Raw genomic sequence first — 23,815 nt, 5'->3', positions numbered from 1 at the left:
TAGACAGCGTGTCCTGGGGTTTCTCACACAGCAGGCAGTGGATGATGCGGCGGTCCTTCTCGCTGTGAGAGAGAAAGTAGACAGTGTTTATATATATATATATATATAAGTAAGTAATAAGAGTAATAATAACAGTGAAAATGAAGACTGTTTTTCCTTAATGTGTGGCTGGATTGTCCATTAGACACATGTCAGAATCACCTTCTGTACAGTGAAACCAGCGAGAATAAACATAGTTCTATATACAGTGTGTTTGTGGAGTTTGTCTCTCTGACAGAGGAAATGCATTTCAGCAAATTTCTACTTTCACATGCAATAGAATAGAAACAGCAAGAGTAAATCAGAAAGTACAAATAAGAAAAGATAGACTAGAGAAAACACATGTGTACTACTTCCTCCCTGCAGCCTGTCCTGCCATATTTCTCACTAAAATCTTCTTCACAAAATGAAGAAAGAAAAAAACAAAAACAGTCTTGGAAAAGGGAACAAAGAAAAAAGAATTTCCCCAAAAACTTTAGATTTTGAAGGACAAAAACAACTTCAGTCAATCAAGTGAATATCACCTACTGCACTGGCAGCCACATTTGCCTGTTTCAAGCAAAATACAATTCAACTAGTGAAAACAAATTGGTACTTACTTTGCAGCCTGTCCTGCCATTTTCCTCAGGAAAATCTTCTTCACAAAAAGAAGAAAAAAACCAAAGGTCTTGAGAGCGAGAAAAGAAATAAAAAAGAATAGAAATAGAAATAGGAGTAGAAGAAAATCCTTTCAAAAAGCAAGAAACTTCAAAAAAGTTTTCTTCAGAAAAGTCTTCAGATTTGATGAAATTCTCTTCCAAAATGGCAAAGAGGTGGTTTGTGTAATCAGAATTGAAAAGACAATGAAGGAGTGGTATTTACCTGCACTATTTATCCTCCATGGAGCACTACACACCTTCATGATGTCATAGTCACACAGACCAATCAGCTTGATTGTGGTCTTTCAACGGCGGGAGGAGGGTGTGGCTTAATTTGCTTCAGACACTCCCACTGTCATTTGTTGAGCTCACTCACTGAGCAAGACATAGAGCTGGATTCATTCCTTTAGACTGATATGGTGACATTGTTGAAAATTGGGGTAATTTCTCCTCCATGGAACATATATGTGGTTCTTCCCCCTTTCTCAACATGGACATGTTTCATGTATCCTCCTGGTTTCATCCCTAAACTGGCTTCATGCCTACTATTTTAACTGAATTATCAATAAAAGGCAGAAACATGATCAATTAAACAACATTTTTAAGTGTGTGTTGTATTTGACTTGTGCATTTACAAGTGTAAAAATACAGAGACACTTAAGTTAAGACTGTGTTGCTGTGTCACTAGACCACTGTACAAAGGTAATAGGGGTGTAAACGATGTTTTATAATGTGTAGATTTCAATCTTTGTGTGAAACTGAGTCAAAGTTTGTGTAAATCTGTGTTTTATCTGAATCAATTATTTTTTTCTATATGCACCTCAGTAAGCAGGTAAAAAGATACACAGAGCTGCAGTCTGTTTAGACTGATAAGCTCACATTGTTGAGAATTGGGGTAATTTCTCCTCCATGCAACATATATGTGCTTTCCTCCCGGATCCTCAACATTTGTTCTAAAAAATAACTTAATCACATTTTAACTTTTCACGTTTAAAACTTGTAAAGTCAGAGTGAAACCACTCCTCTGATTTTGTTTTTCACATGGAGGGTGTTCTAACATCTTTTCTGAAAAGAAGGCAGGGTCAAGTGTGAATGGGGCTTCCCCCCACAATGTGGCCAACCTGTGAATGAGTGCTAATGAATCTATTCAGAGGTGAATAACTCATAATTATGTCAAACAGTAGATGGGGAGTGCTAAGTCTCCACTTGACTTCCAATATTGCTATCTTAATGAGGCTATCTAAAAACAACAACTTATTGTTGTCATTCCTGCTGAGCAAGTCATAGAGCTGGATTTATTTTTTATCACTTATCCCTAAACTGGCTTCATGCCTACTGTTTTAACTGAATTACCAATAAAAGGCAGAAAAATGATAAATGAAACAACATTTTTATGTGTGTGTTGTATTTGACTTGTGCATTTACAAGTGTAAAAATACAGAGACACACTTAAGTTAAGGCTGTGTTGCTGTGTCACTAGACCACTGTACAAAGGTAAGAGGGGTGTAAACGATGTTTTATAATGTGTAGATGTCAATCTTTGTGTGAAACTGAGTCAAAGTTTGTGCTGAATATGATCAGCTGTTCTGATTTTGGGTTGAGACTGATATGCTCACATTGTTGAGAATTGGGTAATTTATCCTCCATGGAACATGTGGTTCTTCCCCCATTCTCAACATGGACATGTTTCATGTATCCTCCTGGTTTTATCCCTAAACTGGCTTCACGCCTACTATTTTAACTGACTAACTAGCACAACCTGACTGGTTAAAATTAACAATTTAGTGTGGTCATGTGCTTGTACTCTCAGCCTTGTATTTCATGCTAGCATGATCTGAATTACCTACGTCATACAGCAATTTAAAGCTCAGATTCTGCTCTTTCCAACAAGCTCAGGCTTTCAATGCCAGCACAACCTGGCTGGTTAACAGAAGCTAACTCAGTCATCTGCTCACATCGTTGAGACTGGGAAAACATCCTCCTCCATCGAACACATGTGCTGCATTTTACGGGGTCTCAACATATTCATGTTTCAATTTTCCTCCCATTTTTACTCCTAATGGAGGGGGTTGTGACATCTGGTGATCAAAAAAACAATGCAGGGTGAAGCGTGAATGGGCACTCCTCTGCAATATTGCCAACCTGTGAATGAGTGCTAATGAATCTATTCAGGGGTTAATCACTCTGGCACACTTCAGGTCTCTGTTTTAAGAATGTTGACAAACTGCTTCTGGTTGAATTTTGCACTGGGGAGGCTGACTGAGTGACACTGTGGGATTATGGTATATGATCTAAAGCAATGAATAAAAAACAATGAACACCTGGAATGGTAGATTTAAAAAATCTAAAGCTGTTCAGCATGCTTTAGAAAAATGGTTGGCAAAAAGCATTCATGATTCCTTAATTTTTCCGGCAGAAAACTCTTACTTTTCCTCCTATAGTTTTGGTTAGCCTGGTTCAATTCAAACATGTCATACAGCAATTTAAAGCTCAGATTCTGCTCTTTCCAACAAGCCCAGGCTTTCAATGCCAGCACAACCTGGCTGGTTAACAGAAGCTAACTCATTCATCTGCTCACATCGTTGAGACTGGGAAAACATCCTCCTCCATCGAGCACATGTGCTGCATTTTACGGGGTCTCAACATATTCATGTTTCATCTATCCACCTACTTTTTGGTACTTTGGTACTTTGGCTATTTTCACCAAAAACAAAAAGAATAATCACATGAGAAGAATAATCAATGAGTATTTACCATCATTGTGGAATTTATTGCCTGTGTGTCATCTAGGCAGTGACCATTGGGTGGTGCTAGACACCTAACAGTACCAGGGGCATGAAATGAAAAAAAATCTGAAAGAGAAATCCACAGAGTGGCAGGGGCATGAAATGTCTGTGAGATTTTTTCTAAGTACCTGACGGGAGAAGGTGCCCATCAGATGAGCTCACCTGCTTCCAGTTGCCTTCTCCTGTTAGGGACTTAGGGCACTCAGAAAAAATCTGACAGAGAACTCCACAGCCCCCCCCTCCTGCTACTGCATATATACAAACATGATAAGATGTCAAGAGGCTGTTCTTTTCTTTTGAAATGAAAAGAAAACCCCAAAATAAAGAGCAGCCACCCACATGAATTAAGGCATGTATTGTATGTATGTCATTAATTTATGTAATTATTTTTCTGTGAAAATAAACTGTATGTACCTGTATGTCCCTAAATGTTGTGTGTTTTCTGTTGTTTATCATTTATTTAATGTATATAGTTACATTTATTCCTGTTTTTTTATAATAATAATATAATAATAATGAATAAAACTATAATAACTCTGGTAAGTACACATGTGTTTTCTCTAGTCTATCTTTTCTTATTTGTGCTTTCTGATTTACTCTTGATGTTTCTATTCTATTGCATGTGAAAGTAGAAATTTGCTGAAATGCATTTCTTCTGTCAGAGAGACAAACTCCACAAACACACTGTATATAGAACTATGTTTATTCTTGCTGGTTTCACTGTACAGAAGGTGATTCTCACATGTGTCTAATGGACAATCCAGCCACACATTAAGGAAAAATACTCTTCATTTTCACTGTTATTATTACTCTTATTACTTACTTATATATAACACACATATATAAACACTGTCTACTTTCTCTCTTTCTCTCTTTCTCTCTCACAGCGAGAAGGATCGCCGCATCATCCACTGCCTGCTGTGCGACAAACCCCAGGACATGCTGTCTACAATGTACAATGAAGTTCAAAACTACAGTTTCCTTCTTTTCCCTGCCCCTTCGCCCTGTGTTAGTTTTTTTCATCCTTTTTCTCGTCTTCGGTGGGATATGAGTGCCAAGTGAGTCTCTCTTCATAGAAAGAGATGACCACCTGCGGACACTTCACATTGGCCTCTTTCGCCGGCACCAGGTCAGCTTCATCAGAATTCTTCATCAGAAGCGCTGCCACTGTCCTCTTCTGTGCCGACTTCATTCTGCATCCTGGAGACACTGTCCACCTGTGATGAAAGATAAAGAGAAGTAGTATGAATTTATTGATGCAGTGAAAGAAAAGGAGAGGCCTGCAGGGCCCCTCACTGGCAACTCTGGCACACACACACACACACACACACACACACACACACACAAGTGTCTCTTAATGGGCCTGCATTCAAACTATAGAGATGCTAATAAGCCACAACACCTTAGTCAAACTGATAAAAGGACTGCGTAACTTTACCTGCTGCTATGTTGGTCAGTCATCCAGCCACTCGAGGTCCAGTCCTTCTCCCCGGAAAGACTTCCGGTTCACTCCGTAGTCGAAGCGGACCTCTTCGCTGATTGAAATGTCTTTGGAGGCCCGGAACAGGATGACATCCCTCGCTCCTTCCGGGAAGTTCATCTTGCAGTGGAGTGGCCTCACATTGCCGTTCCTCCGCAAACGGTTCATCCTTCTGCCAATCGTGTCTTCGGATGGGTGACACTCACAAGGGAACGTCTGGGCGTCGATGCAGAGGTCGCGACCACCAGCCTTGAAAAAAAAAAAGGTTGCCCATCTCATCCTGCATGGACTCCATCATCCTCCTGCCCTCTGCTGCTGTGAGTACCTTGCCATGATAATCACAAATGATGGAGCCCTTGGCAAAGGCTTTGGTGGCAACAACTCCTGTGGTCAAAAGAAGGTGACATTAGTGTGCTTGTCCACTATAGGATTATAATTATCTCAGTGTTTGACTGCTGGATTAATGCTCTCCTGCTCACAAGACATTTTTACATACCTTGCCCTATGCGTGGATCACTCTCAACCTGCACCCTCTTGGCTGGTTTCCACTTTGCAACGATGTCCTCAGGACGGGGATGGTTGGCAGTCCACCCCTCATCCCTGATGACCGTTGCGACCTTCTGGACAGTTGGGGGGTGTCTTGAACATCGGGCTGTCAAAGAGAGAAAATTTTAATTAAAATTCTTGTCCACACTTGTGAATTCTACCTTACTTTTGTTTATAGAAATGTTGTTAATCATTTAACTTAATCATTGCATAATAAAGTATTTGCACTTACACAAGAGGTATTCCTCCCGCTTGCCATACTGCACAGCCCTCCACCTGTCATAAAAGACTCTGTCAGGCGGAAACCCAGCGTCGCTCCGTTGCTTCTTAGTGGGCGGCTGGCCAGTCGCTGTCACCGGGAAGTCCTGGAGAAACGCTGCAAAGTCCCTGCCGTCCTGTTCAGCGGTGTCTCTGCCTCTCTTCTGTCCCCGACCACTCCTCTCATCCCCTGACTCATCAGAAGAAGAGCTGCAAGATGGAGAAGATTTCATGGTTAAACACTGACAAACAGCTGGACTGACCTTGGAAGCAGCTGTGAGAGAGAGAATAGTTGAATGTTGTGTGTTTTGGATGATGACACATACCGTCCCAAACTGTTGAACAGGTTGGCGGTGGCCACGATACCCTCCGGGGTCCTCATCCTGTGGTGGGCGTTGGCCACCGCTGTAGAGCGGGCCATGTAGTGTGCCGCTGCAGTTTTCTGCTCCTCTGAAAAGTGTGCATTCGCCTCTGTCTCTGCAACTTTTCTGATCTCTTGGCTGGTGACGTTTGGTAATTTGTAGCTGCAGTGAAGGAGAAATCTCAGATTACAATCCCACTCTCAACCCTGAACCCTGAACAGAAAATAATATTATTTGAATCATATTATAGAAAGAGTACAAAACCAGTCGATCAATTTAATCCTTGTCTTCTTTCTCTGTACAGTACATATTAATATATACATGTTAGTACATGGGATTCTGCTAATACTTACTGTTCATGCAGACGCCTGAGGTCGTTGGTGGAGCTCGAAATTGGTCCGCCGGATTTGGACAAGAAAAATTTGCCCTCATCATCTACACGGTCCTGCATGCATCCTTGGCGGATCCCATGGTAGTATGCATCCAGCATCTGTGGAGATAAGATATGAATGAAGTTAATACTTGAGAAATTATTGATGGAGCCTTTGGTCAAAACAGTGAAGAAATGGACCAGCGAGGCAAAGCAGGAACTGATTCTGATTCTGGTGTTACAGTTATTCATGGTGAGTTTTTTCAGCCTGTTAGAGAACTTACTGCAGCCTCCTCCTCGGTGAGGGCAAATGTCGCAATCTGCATTGTGGCCGTTTTATGATGGCTGACCCCCACACAGACTCGTCCATCGACGGGCTTCTGGTTGACCCACTCTGACGCCTGGAAAACAATGAAGGACACAGTGGGAATTAATGACATGAACAAAGTAACCCTGTTCTATTTGAATCTGGACATGCAATATTTTCCACTGACTACATGCAATACTTTGTGCCAACTGAGGAAACACTTTGGGGGAAAAGTACTTACTGTCAATCCCTCCACTGCTCCGGGTCTCTGGAAGTGTTTCAGGATCAGGATGGCTTCGCAGTAGTAGCGGAACAGCGTCTTTTCCTCTTCTTCCACATGCTGGCGCTGCAGGAGCTTCCTGTAGATGCCCAGCATGTCCCTCTTTGACTCGCGGAGGACACTCTGGCAGTCATGGAGAGTCAGCTGGTCATTAATGAAGCGGTCACACCTAGAATGATAAGGATAACACCGATGAGGAGGAGAGTTAGAGATTTTTCTGTATCACATAATCCTGGCAGCCTTCCAAGTACTATCCACATGAGAGAAGTCATTAAAGGAAAGAAAGAGTAGGGAGATGAACAACTCACCTTTTTTTGCATGTGGCTTTGCTGAGGGCCTTTGCCACTGGCTTCCTCAAGGTGTTGAGCAGCTCAGTGTACGCCTGACACTTCCTGTGGAAGTCCGGGTCCGCTGCAGCCAAATTCAGATGTGTCTTGAGATACTGGACAAACCGGATCATGTTCTTTACATAGTTCACGATGGTGGATGGACCCATCTGCACTCCCTTCAGTCTGTTCAGGAAGTCTTGGGTTTCTGCGCTCTTCAGGAGAAAGTCCATGTTCACCTCATTCCCGCTGCTGGATGTACCTCAGCATCCTGGAGACGTTGTCTACCTGTGATGAAAGAGGAAGAGAAGAAGTGTGAATTGATGATGCAGAGGCCCACAGGGCTAAATCGGTTATGAACCACAATAATCAGGTAAAAAGACACACAGAGCTGCAGTCTGTGTGTGTATGTGTGTGTGTGTGTGTGTGTGTGTGTGTGTGTGTGTGTGTGTGTCAATGAGCCTGTTGTCACACTATAGAGATGCTAATAAGGCTACAGGCTGCAAAGAGCAACACAGAGAGCAGAATACACTCTGCCCTGCTATAGTGTAAGATGTGGTTAGATCTTACCTCCTGTTGGCAGTTTAGGACTTGCAGAGAGGTAGTCAGGTACTGCTTAAAACCCGTCAAAATTGCAGCTTCACATGGGAACTTTTCATATAGTCCCATCCGCTGCATTTGAACCCTCACTGATGTGTGGTACTGGGCCGTGTCCCTGAGAAAATACGGAGAAAATTAGCTCAAAGGAACTTAGAGATGTTCACAGCCAAAGATCATTGATTGAACTCGTGTGTGTTGAGTGAGGTGATGAACTTACTTTTGCCACGTTGGGTCACTAGGATCATCATCATCACTGGGACCAGAGCCGGGGGTCTCTTCAGCGCTACTGCCGTCCTCTTCTGTGCTGCCACTGGCCGGGATGGGGGCTTGCTCGGCAGCAGCTGAAGTGGTTGGTGGCTCGTCGCTGGGTTCAATGTCTGCGTCCACGGGGGCATTGACGATGAAAAAGTTTCTTCTACGAAGATCTTCCAGAAGAGCCAGTCTGGAAGGCTTGTGGGGGTACCGCCTGCACATCTCGGCGTAGTCCCAGGTTCTGCCTCGGCGAGTCCAAGCCTTCATCGACTCCTTGGCCCTCTGCACCTCTGCCTGCCTCTCCACAGCTGTGTTGTTCTTCATGCAGACCCTGGCCAGGTGGGTAGACAGCGTGTCCTGGGGTTTCTCACACAGCAGGCAGTGGATGATGCGGCGGTCCTTCTCGCTGTGAGAGAGAAAGTAGACAGTGTTTATATATATATATATATATAAGTAAGTAATAAGAGTAATAATAACAGTGAAAATGAAGACTGTTTTTCCTTAATGTGTGGCTGGATTGTCCATTAGACACATGTCAGAATCACCTTCTGTACAGTGAAACCAGCGAGAATAAACATAGTTCTATATACAGTGTGTTTGTGGAGTTTGTCTCTCTGACAGAGGAAATGCATTTCAGCAAATTTCTACTTTCACATGCAATAGAATAGAAACAGCAAGAGTAAATCAGAAAGTACAAATAAGAAAAGATAGACTAGAGAAAACACATGTGTACTACTTCCTCCCTGCAGCCTGTCCTGCCATATTTCTCACTAAAATCTTCTTCACAAAATGAAGAAAGAAAAAAACAAAAACAGTCTTGGAAAAGGGAACAAAGAAAAAAGAATTTCCCCAAAAACTTTAGATTTTGAAGGACAAAAACAACTTCAGTCAATCAAGTGAATATCACCTACTGCACTGGCAGCCACATTTGCCTGTTTCAAGCAAAATACAATTCAACTAGTGAAAACAAATTGGTACTTACTTTGCAGCCTGTCCTGCCATTTTCCTCAGGAAAATCTTCTTCACAAAAAGAAGAAAAAAACCAAAGGTCTTGAGAGCGAGAAAAGAAATAAAAAAGAATAGAAATAGAAATAGGAGTAGAAGAAAATCCTTTCAAAAAGCAAGAAACTTCAAAAAAGTTTTCTTCAGAAAAGTCTTCAGATTTGATGAAATTCTCTTCCAAAATGGCAAAGAGGTGGTTTGTGTAATCAGAATTGAAAAGACAATGAAGGAGTGGTATTTACCTGCACTATTTATCCTCCATGGAGCACTACACACCTTCATGATGTCATAGTCACACAGACCAATCAGCTTGATTGTGGTCTTTCAACGGCGGGAGGAGGGTGTGGCTTAATTTGCTTCAGACACTCCCACTGTCATTTGTTGAGCTCACTCACTGAGCAAGACATAGAGCTGGATTCATTCCTTTAGACTGATATGGTGACATTGTTGAAAATTGGGGTAATTTCTCCTCCATGGAACATATATGTGGTTCTTCCCCCTTTCTCAACATGGACATGTTTCATGTATCCTCCTGGTTTCATCCCTAAACTGGCTTCATGCCTACTATTTTAACTGAATTATCAATAAAAGGCAGAAACATGATCAATTAAACAACATTTTTAAGTGTGTGTTGTATTTGACTTGTGCATTTACAAGTGTAAAAATACAGAGACACTTAAGTTAAGACTGTGTTGCTGTGTCACTAGACCACTGTACAAAGGTAATAGGGGTGTAAACGATGTTTTATAATGTGTAGATTTCAATCTTTGTGTGAAACTGAGTCAAAGTTTGTGTAAATCTGTGTTTTATCTGAATCAATTATTTTTTTCTATATGCACCTCAGTAAGCAGGTAAAAAGATACACAGAGCTGCAGTCTGTTTAGACTGATAAGCTCACATTGTTGAGAATTGGGGTAATTTCTCCTCCATGCAACATATATGTGCTTTCCTCCCGGATCCTCAACATTTGTTCTAAAAAATAACTTAATCACATTTTAACTTTTCACGTTTAAAACTTGTAAAGTCAGAGTGAAACCACTCCTCTGATTTTGTTTTTCACATGGAGGGTGTTCTAACATCTTTTCTGAAAAGAAGGCAGGGTCAAGTGTGAATGGGGCTTCCCCCCACAATGTGGCCAACCTGTGAATGAGTGCTAATGAATCTATTCAGAGGTGAATAACTCATAATTATGTCAAACAGTAGATGGGGAGTGCTAAGTCTCCACTTGACTTCCAATATTGCTATCTTAATGAGGCTATCTAAAAACAACAACTTATTGTTGTCATTCCTGCTGAGCAAGTCATAGAGCTGGATTTATTTTTTATCACTTATCCCTAAACTGGCTTCATGCCTACTGTTTTAACTGAATTACCAATAAAAGGCAGAAAAATGATAAATGAAACAACATTTTTATGTGTGTGTTGTATTTGACTTGTGCATTTACAAGTGTAAAAATACAGAGACACTTAAGTTAAGGCTGTGTTGCTGTGTCACTAGACCACTGTACAAAGGTAAGAGGGGTGTAAACGATGTTTTATAATGTGTAGATGTCAATCTTTGTGTGAAACTGAGTCAAAGTTTGTGCTGAATATGATCAGCTGTTCTGATTTTGGGTTGAGACTGATATGCTCACATTGTTGAGAATTGGGTAATTTATCCTCCATGGAACATGTGGTTCTTCCCCCATTCTCAACATGGACATGTTTCATGTATCCTCCTGGTTTTATCCCTAAACTGGCTTCACGCCTACTATTTTAACTGACTAACTAGCACAACCTGACTGGTTAAAATTAACAATTTAGTGTGGTCATGTGCTTGTACTCTCAGCCTTGTATTTCATGCTAGCATGATCTGAATTACCTACGTCATACAGCAATTTAAAGCTCAGATTCTGCTCTTTCCAACAAGCTCAGGCTTTCAATGCCAGCACAACCTGGCTGGTTAACAGAAGCTAACTCAGTCATCTGCTCACATCGTTGAGACTGGGAAAACATCCTCCTCCATCGAACACATGTGCTGCATTTTACGGGGTCTCAACATATTCATGTTTCAATTTTCCTCCCATTTTTACTCCTAATGGAGGGGGTTGTGACATCTGGTGATCAAAAAAACAATGCAGGGTGAAGCGTGAATGGGCACTCCTCTGCAATATTGCCAACCTGTGAATGAGTGCTAATGAATCTATTCAGGGGTTAATCACTCTGGCACACTTCAGGTCTCTGTTTTAAGAATGTTGACAAACTGCTTCTGGTTGAATTTTGCACTGGGGAGGCTGACTGAGTGACACTGTGGGATTATGGTATATGATCTAAAGCAATGAATAAAAAACAATGAACACCTGGAATGGTAGATTTAAAAAATCTAAAGCTGTTCAGCATGCTTTAGAAAAATGGTTGGCAAAAAGCATTCATGATTCCTTAATTTTTCCGGCAGAAAACTCTTACTTTTCCTCCTATAGTTTTGGTTAGCCTGGTTCAATTCAAACATGTCATACAGCAATTTAAAGCTCAGATTCTGCTCTTTCCAACAAGCCCAGGCTTTCAATGCCAGCACAACCTGGCTGGTTAACAGAAGCTAACTCATTCATCTGCTCACATCGTTGAGACTGGGAAAACATCCTCCTCCATCGAGCACATGTGCTGCATTTTACGGGGTCTCAACATATTCATGTTTCATCTATCCACCTACTTTTTGGTACTTTGGTACTTTGGCTATTTTCACCAAAAACAAAAAGAATAATCACATGAGAAGAATAATCAATGAGTATTTACCATCATTGTGGAATTTATTGCCTGTGTGTCATCTAGGCAGTGACCATTGGGTGGTGCTAGACACCTAACAGTACCAGGGGCATGAAATGAAAAAAAATCTGAAAGAGAAATCCACAGAGTGGCAGGGGCATGAAATGTCTGTGAGATTTTTTCTAAGTACCTGACGAGAGAAGGTGCCCATCAGATGAGCTCACCTGCTTCCAGTTGCCTTCTCCTGTTAGGGACTTAGGGCACTCAGAAAAAATCTGACAGAGAACTCCACAGCCCCCCCCTCCTGCTACTGCATATATACAAACATGATAAGATGTCAAGAGGCTGTTCTTTTCTTTTGAAATGAAAAGAAAACCCCAAAATAAAGAGCAGCCACCCACATGAATTAAGGCATGTATTGTATGTATGTCATTAATTTATGTAATTATTTTTCTGTGAAAATAAACTGTATGTACCTGTATGTCCCTAAATGTTGTGTGTTTTCTGTTGTTTATCATTTATTTAATGTATATAGTTACATTTATTCCTGTTTTTTTATAATAATAATATAATAATAATGAATAAAACTATAATAACTCTGGTAAGTACACATGTGTTTTCTCTAGTCTATCTTTTCTTATTTGTGCTTTCTGATTTACTCTTGATGTTTCTATTCTATTGCATGTGAAAGTAGAAATTTGCTGAAATGCATTTCTTCTGTCAGAGAGACAAACTCCACAAACACACTGTATATAGAACTATGTTTATTCTTGCTGGTTTCACTGTACAGAAGGTGATTCTCACATGTGTCTAATGGACAATCCAGCCACACATTAAGGAAAAATACTCTTCATTTTCACTGTTATTATTACTCTTATTACTTACTTATATATAACACACATATATAAACACTGTCTACTTTCTCTCTTTCTCTCTTTCTCTCTCACAGCGAGAAGGATCGCCGCATCATCCACTGCCTGCTGTGCGACAAACCCCAGGACATGCTGTCTACAATGTACAATGAAGTTCAAAACTACAGTTTCCTTCTTTTCCCTGCCCCTTCGCCCTGTGTTAGTTTTTTTCATCCTTTTTCTCGTCTTCGGTGGGATATGAGTGCCAAGTGAGTCTCTCTTCATAGAAAGAGATGACCACCTGCGGACACTTCACATTGGCCTCTTTCGCCGGCACCAGGTCAGCTTCATCAGAATTCTTCATCAGAAGCGCTGCCACTGTCCTCTTCTGTGCCGACTTCATTCTGCATCCTGGAGACACTGTCCACCTGTGATGAAAGATAAAGAGAAGTAGTATGAATTTATTGATGCAGTGAAAGAAAAGGAGAGGCCTGCAGGGCCCCTCACTGGCAACTCTGGCACACACACACACACACACACACACACACACACACAGTGTCTCTTAATGGGCCTGCATTCAAACTATAGAGATGCTAATAAGCCACAACACCTTAGTCAAACTGATAAAAGGACTGCGTAACTTTACCTGCTGCTATGTTGGTCAGTCATCCAGCCACTCGAGGTCCAGTCCTTCTCCCCGGAAAGACTTCCGGTTCACTCCGTAGTCGAAGCGGACCTCTTCGCTGATTGAAATGTCTTTGGAGGCCCGGAACAGGATGACATCCCTCGCTCCTTCCGGGAAGTTCATCTTGCAGTGGAGTGGCCTCACATTGCCGTTCCTCCGCAAACGGTTCATCCTTCTGCCAATCGTGTCTTCGGATGGGTGACACTCACAAGGGAACGTCTGGGCGTCGATGCAGAGGTCGCGACCACCAGCCTTGAAAAAAAAAAAGGTTGCCCATCTCATCCTGCATGGACTCCATCATCCTCCTGCCCTCTGCTGCTGTGAGTACCTTGCCATGATAATCACAAATGATGGAGCCCTTGGCAAAGGCTTTGGTGGCAACAACTCCTGTGGTCAAAAGAAGGTGACATTAGTGTGCTTGTCCACTATAGGATTATAATTATCTCAGTGTTTGACTGCTGGATTAATGCTCTCCTGCTCACAAGACATTTTTACATACCTTGCCCTATGCGTGGATCACTCTCAACCTGCACCCTCTTGGCTGGTTTCCACTTTGCAACGATGTCCTCAGGACGGGGATGGTTGGCAGTCCACCCCTCATCCCTGATGACCGTTGCGACCTTCTGGACAGTTGGGGGGTGTCTTGAACATCGGGCTGTCAAAGAGAGAAAATTTTAATTAAAATTCTTGTCCACACTTGTGAATTCTACCTTACTTTTGTTTATAGAAATGTTGTTAATCATTTAACTTAATCATTGCATAATAAAGTATTTGCACTTACACAAGAGGTATTCCTCCCGCTTGCCATACTGCACAGCCCTCCACCTGTCATAAAAGACTCTGTCAGGCGGAAACCCAGCGTCGCTCCGTTGCTTCTTAGTGGGCGGCTGGCCAGTCGCTGTCACCGGGAAGTCCTGGAGAAACGCTGCAAAGTCCCTGCCGTCCTGTTCAGCGGTGTCTCTGCCTCTCTTCTGTCCCCGACCACTCCTCTCATCCCCTGACTCATCAGAAGAAGAGCTGCAAGATGGAGAAGATTTCATGGTTAAACACTGACAAACAGCTGGACTGACCTTGGAAGCAGCTGTGAGAGAGAGAATAGTTGAATGTTGTGTGTTTTGGATGATGACACATACCGTCCCAAACTGTTGAACAGGTTGGCGGTGGCCACGATACCCTCCGGGGTCCTCATCCTGTGGTGGGCGTTGGCCACCGCTGTAGAGCGGGCCATGTAGTGTGCCGCTGCAGTTTTCTGCTCCTCTGAAAAGTGTGCATTCGCCTCTGTCTCTGCAACTTTTCTGATCTCTTGGCTGGTGACGTTTGGTAATTTGTAGCTGCAGTGAAGGAGAAATCTCAGATTACAATCCCACTCTCAACCCTGAACCCTGAACAGAAAATAATATTATTTGAATCATATTATAGAAAGAGTACAAAACCAGTCGATCAATTTAATCCTTGTCTTCTTTCTCTGTACAGTACATATTAATATATACATGTTAGTACATGGGATTCTGCTAATACTTACTGTTCATGCAGACGCCTGAGGTCGTTGGTGGAGCTCGAAATTGGTCCGCCGGATTTGGACAAGAAAAATTTGCCCTCATCATCTACACGGTCCTGCATGCATCCTTGGCGGATCCCATGGTAGTATGCATCCAGCATCTGTGGAGATAAGATATGAATGAAGTTAATACTTGAGAAATTATTGATGGAGCCTTTGGTCAAAACAGTGAAGAAATGGACCAGCGAGGCAAAGCAGGAACTGATTCTGATTCTGGTGTTACAGTTATTCATGGTGAGTTTTTTCAGCCTGTTAGAGAACTTACTGCAGCCTCCTCCTCGGTGAGGGCAAATGTCGCAATCTGCATTGTGGCCGTTTTATGATGGCTGACCCCCACACAGACTCGTCCATCGACGGGCTTCTGGTTGACCCACTCTGACGCCTGGAAAACAATGAAGGACACAGTGGGAATTAATGACATGAACAAAGTAACCCTGTTCTATTTGAATCTGGACATGCAATATTTTCCACTGACTACATGCAATACTTTGTGCCAACTGAGGAAACACTTTGGGGGAAAAGTACTTACTGTCAATCCCTCCACTGCTCCGGGTCTCTGGAAGTGTTTCAGGATCAGGATGGCTTCGCAGTAGTAGCGGAACAGCGTCTTTTCCTCTTCTTCCACATGCTGGCGCTGCAGGAGCTTCCTGTAGATGCCCAGCATGTCCCTCTTTGACTCGCGGAGGACACTCTGGCAGTCATGGAGAGTCAGCTGGTCATTAATGAAGCGGTCACACCTAGAATGATAAGGATAACACCGATGAGGAGGAGAGTTAGAGATTTTTCTGTATCACATAATCCTGGCAGCCTTCCAAGTACTATCCACATGAGAGAAGTCATTAAAGGAAAGAAAGAGTAGGGAGATGAACAACTCACCTTTTTTTGCATGTGGCTTTGCTGAGGGCCTTTGCCACTGGCTTCCTCAAGGTGTTGAGCAGCTCAGTGTACGCCTGACACTTCCTGTGGAAGTCCGGGTCCGCTGCAGCCAAATTCAGATGTGTCTTGAGATACTGGACAAACCGGATCATGTTCTTTACATAGTTCACGATGGTGGATGGACCCATCTGCACTCCCTTCAGTCTGTTCAGGAAGTCTTGGGTTTCTGCGCTCTTCAGGAGAAAGTCCATGTTCACCTCATTCCCGCTCGGCTGGATGTACCTCAGCATCCTGGAGACGTTGTCTACCTGTGATGAAAGAGGAAGAGAAGAAGTGTGAATTGATGATGCAGAGGCCCACAGGGCTAAATCGGTTATGAACCACAATAATCAGGTAAAAAGACACACAGAGCTGCAGTCTGTGTGTGTATGTGTGTGTGTGTGTGTGTGTGTGTGTGTGTCAATGAGCCTGTTGTCACACTATAGAGATGCTAATAAGGCTACAGGCTGCAAAGAGCAACACAGAGAGCAGAATACACTCTGCCCTGCTATAGTGTAAGATGTGGTTAGATCTTACCTCCTGTTGGCAGTTTAGGACTTGCAGAGAGGTAGTCAGGTACTGCTTAAAACCCGTCAAAATTGCAGCTTCACATGGGAACTTTTCATATAGTCCCATCCGCTGCATTTGAACCCTCACTGATGTGTGGTACTGGGCCGTGTCCCTGAGAAAATACGGAGAAAATTAGCTCAAAGGAACTTAGAGATGTTCACAGCCAAAGATCATTGATTGAACTCGTGTGTGTTGAGTGAGGTGATGAACTTACTTTTGCCACGTTGGGTCACTAGGATCATCATCATCACTGGGACCAGAGCCGGGGGTCTCTTCAGCGCTACTGCCGTCCTCTTCTGTGCTGCCACTGGCCGGGATGGGGGCTTGCTCGGCAGCAGCTGAAGTGGTTGGTGGCTCGTCGCTGGGTTCAATGTCTGCGTCCACGGGGGCATTGACGATGAAAAAGTTTCTTCTACGAAGATCTTCCAGAAGAGCCAGTCTGGAAGGCTTGTGGGGGTACCGCCTGCACATCTCGGCGTAGTCCCAGGTTCTGCCTCGGCGAGTCCAAGCCTTCATCGACTCCTTGGCCCTCTGCACCTCTGCCTGCCTCTCCACAGCTGTGTTGTTCTTCATGCAGACCCTGGCCAGGTGGGTAGACAGCGTGTCCTGGGGTTTCTCACACAGCAGGCAGTGGATGATGCGGCGGTCCTTCTCGCTGTGAGAGAGAAAGTAGACAGTGTTTATATATATATATATATATAAGTAAGTAATAAGAGTAATAATAACAGTGAAAATGAAGACTGTTTTTCCTTAATGTGTGGCTGGATTGTCCATTAGACACATGTCAGAATCACCTTCTGTACAGTGAAACCAGCGAGAATAAACATAGTTCTATATACAGTGTGTTTGTGGAGTTTGTCTCTCTGACAGAGGAAATGCATTTCAGCAAATTTCTACTTTCACATGCAATAGAATAGAAACAGCAAGAGTAAATCAGAAAGTACAAATAAGAAAAGATAGACTAGAGAAAACACATGTGTACTACTTCCTCCCTGCAGCCTGTCCTGCCATATTTCTCACTAAAATCTTCTTCACAAAATGAAGAAAGAAAAAAACAAAAACAGTCTTGGAAAAGGGAACAAAGAAAAAAGAATTTCCCCAAAAACTTTAGATTTTGAAGGACAAAAACAACTTCAGTCAATCAAGTGAATATCACCTACTGCACTGGCAGCCACATTTGCCTGTTTCAAGCAAAATACAATTCAACTAGTGAAAACAAATTGGTACTTACTTTGCAGCCTGTCCTGCCATTTTCCTCAGGAAAATCTTCTTCACAAAAAGAAGAAAAAAACCAAAGGTCTTGAGAGCGAGAAAAGAAATAAAAAAGAATAGAAATAGAAATAGGAGTAGAAGAAAATCCTTTCAAAAAGCAAGAAACTTCAAAAAAGTTTTCTTCAGAAAAGTCTTCAGATTTGATGAAATTCTCTTCCAAAATGGCAAAGAGGTGGTTTGTGTAATCAGAATTGAAAAGACAATGAAGGAGTGGTATTTACCTGCACTATTTATCCTCCATGGAGCACTACACACCTTCATGATGTCATAGTCACACAGACCAATCAGCTTGATTGTGGTCTTTCAACGGCGGGAGGAGGGTGTGGCTTAATTTGCTTCAGACACTCCCACTGTCATTTGTTGAGCTCACTCACTGAGCAAGACATAGAGCTGGATTCATTCCTTTAGACTGATATGGTGACATTGTTGAAAATTGGGGTAATTTCTCCTCCATGGAACATATATGTGGTTCTTCCCCCTTTCTCAACATGGACATGTTTCATGTATCCTCCTGGTTTCATCCCTAAACTGGCTTCATGCCTACTATTTTAACTGAATTATCAATAAAAGGCAGAAACATGATCAATTAAACAACATTTTTAAGTGTGTGTTGTATTTGACTTGTGCATTTACAAGTGTAAAAATACAGAGACACTTAAGTTAAGACTGTGTTGCTGTGTCACTAGACCACTGTACAAAGGTAATAGGGGTGTAAACGATGTTTTATAATGTGTAGATTTCAATCTTTGTGTGAAACTGAGTCAAAGTTTGTGTAAATCTGTGTTTTATCTGAATCAATTATTTTTTTCTATATGCACCTCAGTAAGCAGGTAAAAAGATACACAGAGCTGCAGTCTGTTTAGACTGATAAGCTCACATTGTTGAGAATTGGGGTAATTTCTCCTCCATGCAACATATATGTGCTTTCCTCCCGGATCCTCAACATTTGTTCTAAAAAATAACTTAATCACATTTTAACTTTTCACGTTTAAAACTTGTAAAGTCAGAGTGAAACCACTCCTCTGATTTTGTTTTTCACATGGAGGGTGTTCTAACATCTTTTCTGAAAAGAAGGCAGGGTCAAGTGTGAATGGGGCTTCCCCCCACAATGTGGCCAACCTGTGAATGAGTGCTAATGAATCTATTCAGAGGTGAATAACTCATAATTATGTCAAACAGTAGATGGGGAGTGCTAAGTCTCCACTTGACTTCCAATATTGCTATCTTAATGAGGCTATCTAAAAACAACAACTTATTGTTGTCATTCCTGCTGAGCAAGTCATAGAGCTGGATTTATTTTTTATCACTTATCCCTAAACTGGCTTCATGCCTACTGTTTTAACTGAATTACCAATAAAAGGCAGAAAAATGATAAATGAAACAACATTTTTATGTGTGTGTTGTATTTGACTTGTGCATTTACAAGTGTAAAAATACAGAGACACTTAAGTTAAGGCTGTGTTGCTGTGTCACTAGACCACTGTACAAAGGTAAGAGGGGTGTAAACGATGTTTTATAATGTGTAGATGTCAATCTTTGTGTGAAACTGAGTCAAAGTTTGTGCTGAATATGATCAGCTGTTCTGATTTTGGGTTGAGACTGATATGCTCACATTGTTGAGAATTGGGTAATTTATCCTCCATGGAACATGTGGTTCTTCCCCCATTCTCAACATGGACATGTTTCATGTATCCTCCTGGTTTTATCCCTAAACTGGCTTCACGCCTACTATTTTAACTGACTAACTAGCACAACCTGACTGGTTAAAATTAACAATTTAGTGTGGTCATGTGCTTGTACTCTCAGCCTTGTATTTCATGCTAGCATGATCTGAATTACCTACGTCATACAGCAATTTAAAGCTCAGATTCTGCTCTTTCCAACAAGCTCAGGCTTTCAATGCCAGCACAACCTGGCTGGTTAACAGAAGCTAACTCAGTCATCTGCTCACATCGTTGAGACTGGGAAAACATCCTCCTCCATCGAACACATGTGCTGCATTTTACGGGGTCTCAACATATTCATGTTTCAATTTTCCTCCCATTTTTACTCCTAATGGAGGGGGTTGTGACATCTGGTGATCAAAAAAACAATGCAGGGTGAAGCGTGAATGGGCACTCCTCTGCAATATTGCCAACCTGTGAATGAGTGCTAATGAATCTATTCAGGGGTTAATCACTCTGGCACACTTCAGGTCTCTGTTTTAAGAATGTTGACAAACTGCTTCTGGTTGAATTTTGCACTGGGGAGGCTGACTGAGTGACACTGTGGGATTATGGTATATGATCTAAAGCAATGAATAAAAAACAATGAACACCTGGAATGGTAGATTTAAAAAATCTAAAGCTGTTCAGCATGCTTTAGAAAAATGGTTGGCAAAAAGCATTCATGATTCCTTAATTTTTCCGGCAGAAAACTCTTACTTTTCCTCCTATAGTTTTGGTTAGCCTGGTTCAATTCAAACATGTCATACAGCAATTTAAAGCTCAGATTCTGCTCTTTCCAACAAGCCCAGGCTTTCAATGCCAGCACAACCTGGCTGGTTAACAGAAGCTAACTCATTCATCTGCTCACATCGTTGAGACTGGGAAAACATCCTCCTCCATCGAGCACATGTGCTGCATTTTACGGGGTCTCAACATATTCATGTTTCATCTATCCACCTATTTTTTGGTACTTTGGTACTTTGGCTATTTTCACCAAAAACAAAAAGAATAATCACATGAGAAGAATAATCAATGAGTATTTACCATCATTGTGGAATTTATTGCCTGTGTGTCATCTAGGCAGTGACCATTGGGTGGTGCTAGACACCTAACAGTACCAGGGGCATGAAATGAAAAAAAATCTGAAAGAGAAATCCACAGAGTGGCAGGGGCATGAAATGTCTGTGAGATTTTTTCTAAGTACCTGACGGGAGAAGGTGCCCATCAGATGAGCTCACCTGCTTCCAGTTGCCTTCTCCTGTTAGGGACTTAGGGCACTCAGAAAAAATCTGACAGAGAACTCCACAGCCCCCCCCTCCTGCTACTGCATATATACAAACATGATAAGATGTCAAGAGGCTGTTCTTTTCTTTTGAAATTAAAAGAAAACCCCAAAATAAAGAGCAGCCACCCACATGAATTAAGGCATGTATTGTATGTATGTCATTAATTTATGTAATTATTTTTCTGTGAAAATAAACTGTATGTACCTGTATGTCCCTAAATGTTGTGTGTTTTCTGTTGTTTATCATTTATTTAATGTATATAGTTACATTTATTCCTGTTTTTTTATAATAATAATATAATAATAATGAATAAAACTATAATAACTCTGGTAAGTACACATGTGTTTTCTCTAGTCTATCTTTTCTTATTTGTGCTTTCTGATTTACTCTTGATGTTTCTATTCTATTGCATGTGAAAGTAGAAATTTGCTGAAATGCATTTCTTCTGTCAGAGAGACAAACTCCACAAACACACTGTATATAGAACTATGTTTATTCTTGCTGGTTTCACTGTACAGAAGGTGATTCTCACATGTGTCTAATGGACAATCCAGCCACACATTAAGGAAAAATACTCTTCATTTTCACTGTTATTATTACTCTTATTACTTACTTATATATAACACACATATATAAACACTGTCTACTTTCTCTCTTTCTCTCTTTCTCTCTCACAGCGAGAAGGATCGCCGCATCATCCACTGCCTGCTGTGCGACAAACCCCAGGACATGCTGTCTACAATGTACAATGAAGTTCAAAACTACAGTTTCCTTCTTTTCCCTGCCCCTTCGCCCTGTGTTAGTTTTTTTCATCCTTTTTCTCGTCTTCGGTGGGATATGAGTGCCAAGTGAGTCTCTCTTCATAGAAAGAGATGACCACCTGCGGACACTTCACATTGGCCTCTTTCGCCGGCACCAGGTCAGCTTCATCAGAATTCTTCATCAGAAGCGCTGCCACTGTCCTCTTCTGTGCCGACTTCATTCTGCATCCTGGAGACACTGTCCACCTGTGATGAAAGATAAAGAGAAGTAGTATGAATTTATTGATGCAGTGAAAGAAAAGGAGAGGCCTGCAGGGCCCCTCACTGGCAACTCTGGCACACACACACACACACACACACACACACACACACAAGTGTCTCTTAATGGGCCTGCATTCAAACTATAGAGATGCTAATAAGCCACAACACCTTAGTCAAACTGATAAAAGGACTGCGTAACTTTACCTGCTGCTATGTTGGTCAGTCATCCAGCCACTCGAGGTCCAGTCCTTCTCCCCGGAAAGACTTCCGGTTCACTCCGTAGTCGAAGCGGACCTCTTCGCTGATTGAAATGTCTTTGGAGGCCCGGAACAGGATGACATCCCTCGCTCCTTCCGGGAAGTTCATCTTGCAGTGGAGTGGCCTCACATTGCCGTTCCTCCGCAAACGGTTCATCCTTCTGCCAATCGTGTCTTCGGATGGGTGACACTCACAAGGGAACGTCTGGGCGTCGATGCAGAGGTCGCGACCACCAGCCTTGAAAAAAAAAAAGGTTGCCCATCTCATCCTGCATGGACTCCATCATCCTCCTGCCCTCTGCTGCTGTGAGTACCTTGCCATGATAATCACAAATGATGGAGCCCTTGGCAAAGGCTTTGGTGGCAACAACTCCTGTGGTCAAAAGAAGGTGACATTAGTGTGCTTGTCCACTATAGGATTATAATTATCTCAGTGTTTGACTGCTGGATTAATGCTCTCCTGCTCACAAGACATTTTTACATACCTTGCCCTATGCGTGGATCACTCTCAACCTGCACCCTCTTGGCTGGTTTCCACTTTGCAACGATGTCCTCAGGACGGGGATGGTTGGCAGTCCACCCCTCATCCCTGATGACCGTTGCGACCTTCTGGACAGTTGGGGGGTGTCTTGAACATCGGGCTGTCAAAGAGAGAAAATTTTAATTAAAATTCTTGTCCACACTTGTGAATTCTACCTTACTTTTGTTTATAGAAATGTTGTTAATCATTTAACTTAATCATTGCATAATAAAGTATTTGCACTTACACAAGAGGTATTCCTCCCGCTTGCCATACTGCACAGCCCTCCACCTGTCATAAAAGACTCTGTCAGGCGGAAACCCAGCGTCGCTCCGTTGCTTCTTAGTGGGCGGCTGGCCAGTCGCTGTCACCGGGAAGTCCTGGAGAAACGCTGCAAAGTCCCTGCCGTCCTGTTCAGCGGTGTCTCTGCCTCTCTTCTGTCCCCGACCACTCCTCTCATCCCCTGACTCATCAGAAGAAGAGCTGCAAGATGGAGAAGATTTCATGGTTAAACACTGACAAACAGCTGGACTGACCTTGGAAGCAGCTGTGAGAGAGAGAATAGTTGAATGTTGTGTGTTTTGGATGATGACACATACCGTCCCAAACTGTTGAACAGGTTGGCGGTGGCCACGATACCCTCCGGGGTCCTCATCCTGTGGTGGGCGTTGGCCACCGCTGTAGAGCGGGCCATGTAGTGTGCCGCTGCAGTTTTCTGCTCCTCTGAAAAGTGTGCATTCGCCTCTGTCTCTGCAACTTTTCTGATCTCTTGGCTGGTGACGTTTGGTAATTTGTAGCTGCAGTGAAGGAGAAATCTCAGATTACAATCCCACTCTCAACCCTGAACCCTGAACAGAAAATAATATTATTTGAATCATATTATAGAAAGAGTACAAAACCAGTCGATCAATTTAATCCTTGTCTTCTTTCTCTGTACAGTACATATTAATATATACATGTTAGTACATGGGATTCTGCTAATACTTACTGTTCATGCAGACGCCTGAGGTCGTTGGTGGAGCTCGAAATTGGTCCGCCGGATTTGGACAAGAAAAATTTGCCCTCATCATCTACACGGTCCTGCATGCATCCTTGGCGGATCCCATGGTAGTATGCATCCAGCATCTGTGGAGATAAGATATGAATGAAGTTAATACTTGAGAAATTATTGATGGAGCCTTTGGTC

Source organism: Centroberyx gerrardi, chromosome 7 (genome assembly GCF_048128805.1).
Source record: "Centroberyx gerrardi isolate f3 chromosome 7, fCenGer3.hap1.cur.20231027, whole genome shotgun sequence".
Taxonomy (NCBI): Eukaryota; Metazoa; Chordata; class Actinopteri; order Beryciformes; family Berycidae; genus Centroberyx; species Centroberyx gerrardi.
Note: the sequence above shows the minus strand (reverse complement) of the source record.